Source organism: Phragmites australis, chromosome 1 (genome assembly GCF_958298935.1).
Source record: "Phragmites australis chromosome 1, lpPhrAust1.1, whole genome shotgun sequence".
Lineage (NCBI taxonomy): Eukaryota > Viridiplantae > Streptophyta > Magnoliopsida > Poales > Poaceae > Phragmites > Phragmites australis.
This window is the reverse complement of record NC_084921.1, coordinates 54,881,650-54,890,656: the sequence shown is the minus strand read 5'-3', so window position 1 is coordinate 54,890,656 and position 9,007 is coordinate 54,881,650.

Sequence of the window (9,007 nt, the reverse complement as noted above, 5' to 3'; positions counted from 1 at the left end):
CGACCTAGTTTTTGTTATGAATCGCATTCTAATGTCTTTTATTCCTGATAAAAAAAATTCTTTACTGTTATTCGTCAGAGTAGAGATATTTTCATGAACTGTGAGACTGGTTTGAACTGTCGTCTCTTACTTAACAAGGGTTGGCGATTTGGAAACAATGTAGTTTGGTTCTGATATATGACTGAGTTAGTTAGGATAGAGTCTGATTAAGATGACAGCGGGATGATAATTGAAGATGATGCTTGGGTTGATATTGTGGTGAAACGCAGACGACTGAGATGATATCAATCATCTCATCCTTCTGTAAGACGGTGTTAATGATGTTAATCATCAAATCCTTATGGGAGATGACATCAATGATGTTAATCATCTCCTCCTTCTGGAAGACCGGATTAAGGATTCTGTATAGGTTTATGTTATAAACAATGTGTGATATTAAGATTGTGTACATAGAATAATATATTCTTATGTTATATATATATATATATATATATATATATATATATATATATATATATAGACACACACGTGTATGCTATTATATGATATATATCTATGCGATGTTCTTATGTATATGTTTGTGATATTCTTACGTATATCATGAAGTGTGATATATGTCATATTATTATTCTATGTTCTTATGTGTTATATATATGTGTGTGCGTGTGTGTTCTTATGTGTTATATATCTGTGCGATGTTCTTATGTATATGTATGTGATGTTCTTATGTATATCATAAAGTGTGATGTATGCCATATTGTGAGGGCAGTTAGGAAGCAAAATGGGTTCTGAGAGGGAAAGGGTTTGTGGCACTTTATATAGATGGATTTCAACAAAAATCGTCTAGCTTATAGATGGGTTTTCAGAAAATTCATTCATGTAGCTATATTACAAATGAAAATCTTATTTAGACATGTCTATGTAGCTCTGTTACCGTATGTAACAACCTCGATATCACAAATATTTTTGCAGAGACATAACCTATAACTATCTATGATATAGTTTAAAATTCATCTGTGATAAACCATTTTAAAGTAGTGTTGTTTGGAGCACAAGATTCTCACACACAAAAAAGAATTGTTGGAAACAAGACAACTCTCAAAAAATCATATGAAATTCCTATGTTGCGAATAAGGTATTTGCTCAAAGGTACTGACCATGCCGAGGAAGATCAAATTAATGCAAGTCTCTTCACTTAAAGGAAAATAATGACAAGTTAAACAAGAGCATGCGCTAATTAGGAGAGCTGGTCCATTGGAGTAATGGAATATATATAGCCTGGGCAATGCTGGATTAGCACACGTCAAATTTAGGTCATGATCACAACTTGCCCGTCCTCTGTCCCATGTTTTGACATACCATGGGCCGCTAGTTGTTATTGTACACTACTTCTTGTGCAAGTAGGCTTGTGCATGTTTGCCTTTTGATTAGTCAGAAAATCAGGCAGGATTAAATTTGTCCATTCAATATTAATTGTAGCTAGTATATCACTATCTACCTGGCTATATCATAAATATTATGTCTTGTGGAAAATGGAAAGATTTTGAGTTGATTTGACCAATAAGTATGCGGTGATTTAATTTGCAGTTGATGGATGTGGAAGTCGTAGCTAATAATGTTCAAAGATGCCAGAAATATGATGGCAGAACAAAGGGAACAGTGATGGTTAACTGCTGTCTACCTAAACACTGGACAATTATCAGGTGGTTTGGCTGCTGGCTAAAGCTAGTAAAATCATGTCAAGTGCAGCACTAGTTGTTGTCTTGGAGGTTAGACCACCTTTTAGGGTTGGCTCTGATGGCATCTAACTTTTGACTACTGCATGCACTGCAGCAACAAGCGTTACAATATTGGCAGGTCATACATACATGAATCACGAGGACGCATGATCTCTCACCCAATCATTTGGGTTTTAGTACACATGGGGGGCATCCTCACCCTTAGTATATGCATTCCTTACTCCTACAATTATTTGAGCATATATATGCTGCATCAACATAGGAACGAATGCATCCAGACACAAAAGGACAACATGAGGCCAACAGATGTCCACTTGCTACTAGTCCTTGTTGTCATAGTTTGATCATATATACCAACGCACTAGTAGATCGATTGGTTATTTTCATTCTTTGGTTTAGTGAAGGTTCGATTCAGTCGTCGTTCTCTGCCATCACACTCTCACGCATGGACACCTTTGGTGCCAGTGATCTGATGAAAGGCAGTCAAAAGGAGATGGAAAATAAGGAGAATGCCATCCATGGGTAGGTCGACACGATGACAGTTAAAATTTGATTATATATCCTAAAATTAATCAATTTTTGATAATATATTTGAAATTGATTATTTTTAATCATATTTCCTACTGGACTAATTTGTAACAAAGTTTATCCTTCACCTCACTTACCTAATACTAAATTTTGTTACAAACTAGTTTTATGAGACATATGATCAAATAATGATCAACTTCGAATATATTATTAAAAGTTAATCAACTTTGAAAAATACATGTTCATTGTTTGCACACGATGAGATGACGAAGAAAGCAAGCACGTAAGCGATACATTCGACCATCTTCACTGCTCAGTTACTACTAAATAATCTATATATAGCTATATATGAGATCCTCTGCGTTCAGAAAACCAGCAACAATTTCTGAACCTAGTCCAATAATTTATAAAACCTATCAACAATTTCTGAAAAAGCTTTGTTGGGGAATGCTCTCGCAGACTCCCTTCGGATGGTAAGTCGAAGACCTCTGGTGAACACAATTTACTGACAGAATACAGTTGTGTTATTTTAGGAAATGCTTGATGACAAATGGACTCTTTGAGCAAGCAACTTACGCCTTCGGAGGCCGACCGAAGGTCTCCCCACGTCGCCCCGAGAAAATCCCCTGAAGAGAGCGCCAAAGCTATCATCGCAGGCGAAGCCTTTGATGGGCCTTCGGAGGTCAACCGAAGATCAATTCGTGATGCCACGACGAAGTTGACCGAAGGTACGCCGAAGGTCCCACCTGCGTAGACCTTCGGGAGCTTGGGCAAAGGGGCGACGTTCCCTGGAATCCAAGGATGGTGGAGGGTGCAGTTGTAAATATGCTAATATACTTGGATATTACTAGAATACCCTTGAATATTTTGGGAATGTGGCAGTTAGAGGAGTAAAGTAGTAAATTATAACTAGGAGTGGCTGAGTACGGGTTATAAATAGATCGGTACTGTAACTAAAAAGATCCCTGATATTAATGATATTGTATAGTTCCCTATAAGCGTGTGTCACATAAAGAAACCTCTGAATCCCTCGAAGAAAGCGAAGGCCCCTCCCTGTGTTCGGTAACCATTGTTCCCAACAGTTGGCGTCATCCATGGGGATCGAACATTATGAAGCCATGTCACCCAACAAGAAGTCGAAGCCACTTCGTACATCAGCAAAATTACCGGAGCAGTTGATTCTAGTGAGGGCTCGACCGAGGCACATCCTTCAGTGGTGTCGGAGCCGGTCAACACTTCGACCGGTGGAGCTGATGGTGACCAGCAGGGACAGGATGGTGTTATGTGGTGGTCCTAGGCGATGGCAAAGCTTGTCATGAAGAAGCTCTCCAGGAAGATGCAAATGCAGCAATACGAAGGGCAGAAGCTAACCCTCGTGCCCGCTTCGAGGCTTTGGTGGAAGAAAGGGGAAAGCACATCTTGTTGAAGAGCTTGACGACTTCAATAGCTTGGGAGAGTATGAAGTCGAGGAAGAAACTAGGGAAGAAAAGGTGGCCAGGCTAGAAGCTGAAGAATTGGATAGGCAAATCGCGCAGAAAAAGTGTACGCTAGATGCCTTGGCAGCGAGTCGAAAGGCCGCTGAGGATCTCCGTCAATCTGACGAAGCCAGAAGAACTTTGGACAAAATACAAGAAATCAATATGTTGCAACCGGGGGGAGGGGCGAGCAAACCCATGTGATCACTCCTTCGTCAGCATTTACAATACGACCAGTGCAGGGCATTCGACATAGGTCAGGCGCTGGCGATCTAGAATCACCACTCTCTGTCGGCTTACAAAACCAGCCATGGCCTTCGAGTTTCAAGATGCCAAGGGTGGTGATGTTTGACGGGGAATTAGATCCAAAGGAATTTGTTATGAGTTTCGAGGCAATAGTTGAATCTGCTAGGGGAGATGACACAACACATGTAAAGGCCTTTGTATTGGTGGTCAAGGGGATAGCAAGGTTGTGGTACTTCGTTTTGCCTCCAAGATCCGTTTACTCATAGGAGCAGTTGTGTAATGCCCTTTATAGTAATTTCTAGGGTAATCAGGCAGAGAAGGTAGCCGTCAGTGACATGGCGACCTCTTCACATTCAAGCAACAGTCAGCGAAGACGCTGCAAAACTATATGTGTCGCTTTGTGCATGTCCGTTGCCATGCGAGGGGTTTGAGCAAAGATACTATCATCGATGCCGCTATCCAAGGTATCAGAGGAGGACTTTTGGCAGGAAAACTTACACGTAAGAGGCTAGAGAGTGTCCAAGAACTCTTCAACAAGATGGAAGAGTACGCGAGGTCTAAAATGGACCATCTTTGAAGGAAAAGTGAGCTGGCAACGATGAAGATGTCAAAGCCAAATTCATCAAGCAAGGACGTAAACATTGGAAAAATCGAGAGACAGGTCAAAGCATAAAAAAATTGAGCATTCGAGTACACATCAAAGAAATAAGAAATCAACCAGATAGACTCCGGACCGGTGGAGGTCGTGCAAGAGGTCATCGAAACACAAAGTGAGGGTGCTCGAGGCAGCTGAAGTGATAGAGGCCATGGAGGTCGAGGCGATTGAGGAGGACGGACACCAAAAGACCTTGCCATATTATACTGTGAGTTGCATGGTGAAGGTGTTGGTCATAAGACTAAGCAGTGACCATAGGTTATAGCCATGAAAGAAAGCTTAGGGAAGCAATCCTTCGATCTTGCAAGAGTTGTGCATCATGCTGCACATTTTAGGCAAGGCAACGCATGGGAATCCAAGCAAACCCTTGGCCCAAATTCCTCGGCATTTGCTACTCAGTGGCGACCAATGGCTATGGCGCAAGCCTCACAACCATATGTTCCTGCACCTTCGGTCCCACCAGACCAGACATTTGGTTAGTTGACAACTTTTCAAGCAGCACTCTCACCCCCTCCGCAGAGACCAGCAATGGAAGCTGTCGGTGATATGGGATCCGGGGGGTTCCCGAGTTCCGAGGCCAGGACAGTGTAGTGCCATGTGGCACCTTCCCTCGGGGACCACCTCCCCGAGGGCCCGAGGGAAGCAAGGTCCGAGAGTGGGTGCTCGGGGACAAGAACAGTTGGACCCCGAGTACCCCGAGGACCCGAGGGAAGCCAGGTCTGGGAGTTGGTGCTCGGGGCCAAGAACAGTTGGTCCCCGAGTATCCAGAGAGCCCCGAGGACCCGAGGAAAGCAGGGTCCGGGAGTGGGCGCTCGGGGCCAAGAACAGTTTGTCCCCGAGCACCCAGAGAGCCCCGAGCACCCGTCAAGCCCCATGCCGGTGGACCCCGTAGGGACTCCACGATGAGGTGTCGGTCGGTGGGAGGCCCGATGCCGCATTTAATGGGGAGCGTGGATGGTCACATCCAACCACTTTCTCCCACGCCTGCCGTACTGAATACGCCAGTCCCTGCCGCCGCCTGGTAGGAAGGCGTGGGCACAATTAATGCGGTGGGTCCCATCGCATGTCCTCTCGCGGGGCCCATGAAGGAAGGCGGTTTGAAGATATCTTTGATGGGCACGAGGCTTATCACCCTGTCACATCAGACCGCAGCAGACCTTCTCTGCCCAAACGGGCATGAGAGAGTACTCAGAGGCTGGCCGGTGGGCGCCCCTGCGCCTGCTAAAACTGGAACTCGAAGACCAATGGAACCGTCTGAGGGATATTTTTTCAAACCTCTGTAACATCAATTGTAGATCAATGATGGTCACTTTCTATTTATTGTTTACGGGAACTTATGCCCTCATTCTGGGCATTTCCTGAAGGGCCTCCCCCCGGTAGATAAAAGGAGGGGGAGGGAGCACCTTGTAACAGGAGAGCAAAAAAGATAGAACAGCCGAAGGAGAGATAAAAAAAGGATCTGGAGATCAGAGGAGAGATCCAGAGAAAGACAGACATCCGAAGAGCATTGATAATATACTAGACACACAGGAGTAGGGTATTACGCCTCCGTGCGGCCTGAACCTGTCTAAACCCTTGGTGCATTTATTTCTACCAATGACGACGATCCATCCTGCCTAAGTCCTACACGCATTAACCCCCCGTACGAGGTAGTTCCAGGACCAGCCCCCTAGCTGAATCTCGAAGGAGATCCCTCAGGATCCCTGCTCGCGGTGTTCATCCACTGATAGCTGGCGCGCCAGGTAAGGGGGTTGTATCCCTGAATCCAACTCGTTTTTTGCAGAAAAAATGGCTGGGGGACATCGTCTTCAGCGCCCTGATTCGGACTCGAACGAGGAAATGGAAAACGGGGCCCAAGGAGGGGCCCCAGCTCCGGCTGGTCCTCAGCGGCGTCTCCTCGCATCGGGGACAATGGCGTTGGGCCCAGTAGGGCCGCGACTGCCGCGGGCGGGCCGCTGAACCCGCATCAAGAAGCCATCGTCCCTGCCGCAAGATTAGCATCCGGACAATGCCGAGCGTTGATACGGCGTAAACTCAACTTTGGTGACGCCAGCCCTGGGAGTGCCTTGCTTGCGGTGCAAGCACTCCTTAGGCACCCGCCTGTCCAGGCAGCGGGAGAAACGCCAGAGGGCCGTTGGTTACAGGAGGTAGCCAACTTGGTGGGCACAGCTCATCGGCAAGTACTTGCCCAGAGTTCCCGTACCACCTCCCTCCACGGTACAACTAAAGCCGAAGCATCTTCGGGTGGCGGCAGATCCGACCGGGGGGGCTCCAAACAAAGTACCGCCCCCCCTGATCACCACGGGAACTCAAGACCTCCGCTTGCATCAATGAGTGGAGGGCCATCGAGGATGCGCGTGTCACCCTCGAGCGTCGCCGGGAGTCCCATCGCGAGGCTGAGGCGGTGGAGGACCAAGCCTCCTCTTTGCCGGCCCGTGACCGCCGGGGCTCCCCGGTGCCGGTGTTCACCCCCCAGGGGCACGGCCGGCACCGAGGTATACGGCACGGGCTGCTGAGTGTTCACCGGCGAGCTTCGCCGGGTCAACTAGCCCACGAAGTTCTGGCCCGAACTACCGGAGAAGTACGACGATTCCATCGACCCCGTCGAGTTCCTCCAGATCTACACCACCACTGTCCAAGCGGCGAGCGGGAACGAAAAAGTGATGGCAAATTATTTTCACGTGGCCATGAGGGGCTCTGCCCGCTCTTGACTCATGAACTTACCCCCAGACTCTATTTGCTCCTGGGATGATCTGTGCCATCAGTTCGTGGCAAACTTTCGGGGCACCTTCGCGCGCCCCGGCCTGTAGTGCGACCTCCATGCCATCAAGCAGCGGGAGGGAGAGATGCTGAGGTGTTTCATACAGCGCTTCAGCCAGGTCCGCAATACCATCCCGCGGATCACCCCCCACTCTATCATCATCGCCTTCCGGCAGGGCGTCCGTGACGAGCGGATGCTCGAGAAGCTAGGCACGCACGAGGACAAGACCACCGCGGAGCTTTTCGCGTTGGCCGACAAGTGCGCCAAGGCGACGAAAGCTCGGGCGTGGCACAGTCCGCGCCCTGAGCAACCCGCAGCCGACAAAACAGGTCCTTCCCGCTCCGATAAGTGGGAAAAGAAAACGAGGAAAAAGCGCGACGCTGCCCCTGTCCTTCCGGCGGAAGGCGCCACACGCAGGCCGGCACGCCGAGCGGCTGTTGAGAAAAAGCCCGCTCCGGCGAGGCCAGAGGCAGGGAAATGGTGCGAAATCCACCAGACCAATTGGCACAACCTAACTGAGTGCCGGTCGGTGAAGGGTCTTGTCACGTTTCAAATTCCATAATCACATAATTAAGCATAATTATGCTTCTTAAGCATTATGTTTAATTTTGTGTAATTTTGTTTTATAACTCTAGCGTAATTCGTTTCATGTCAATCGGATGAGAGAATCGAATTCGGGAGAGAAAAGAATGAAATTCGCAGTCAAAACAGCCCCTTTTCTCTAAAACATGGGCCCCACATGTGGGCCAACCACTCCCTCCACTTGGGCAGCAGCTCCACCTGCCCCTCTCTCTCTCCACTCCCATGCTCCCCACCAGCCCAAGCAAGGGAGCAGCCCCCTCTCTCCTCTCTCAAGCACTCTCTCCTTTCTCTCTCAAATCTGCGCTCTAGGAGCCGAATCAAGGTATGTATGTGGTACCATTGCGATCACAAGCTCACAAGCATTCCATTCCTCCAATTTGTTTGCTCATTCCCGAAGGATTTGAGCCGATTTGGATGTCTTTTGGTGTTAGGGTTGAAAAGTGAAGAACACTGGAATTCTTCGATTTCCCACCGTTTTCTTCATCACTCGGCGGCCACTAACCTTCACGAGTGTCGTGCGTAAGTCTCTTAGGCTCCCCATGGCAGAAATTCGTGATTCGATTGGTCAATTTCGCAAAAAAGTGAAATGCATGAGTTTTTGTGAATTTAACCCTAAATTGAGGAATTGGATGAATTTGAGTTAGGAATGGAGTTTCTAGGTTGTTAAATGAGTTCTAGAACCCTTGAACTAGCTCAAACATGTTCCCTTTTGGTTTGGAGAAGATCGCAATTCGTTTCGGGCATTTTTCCCCTTAGAACAGTCCAGTTCTGGAGCTTTCTCGGAGTATCCGACCTTCCCCGGAGTCTCCGGGTGAGCCCCAGCCAAAAATAACCGACAGGGTGCTGCCGGAGAGTCTCCCGGAGTCTCCGATACCCCGGAGTATCCGGCCTTCACCGGAGTATCCGGGGATACTGTTCATCAGCCTCTGCTGATAACTTGTAAATTTCATAATTAATTCATACAAACTCCAAAAATCTTGAAACCAATTTTGCTAGTCTTCTTATGACTTGTTCCAGCTAG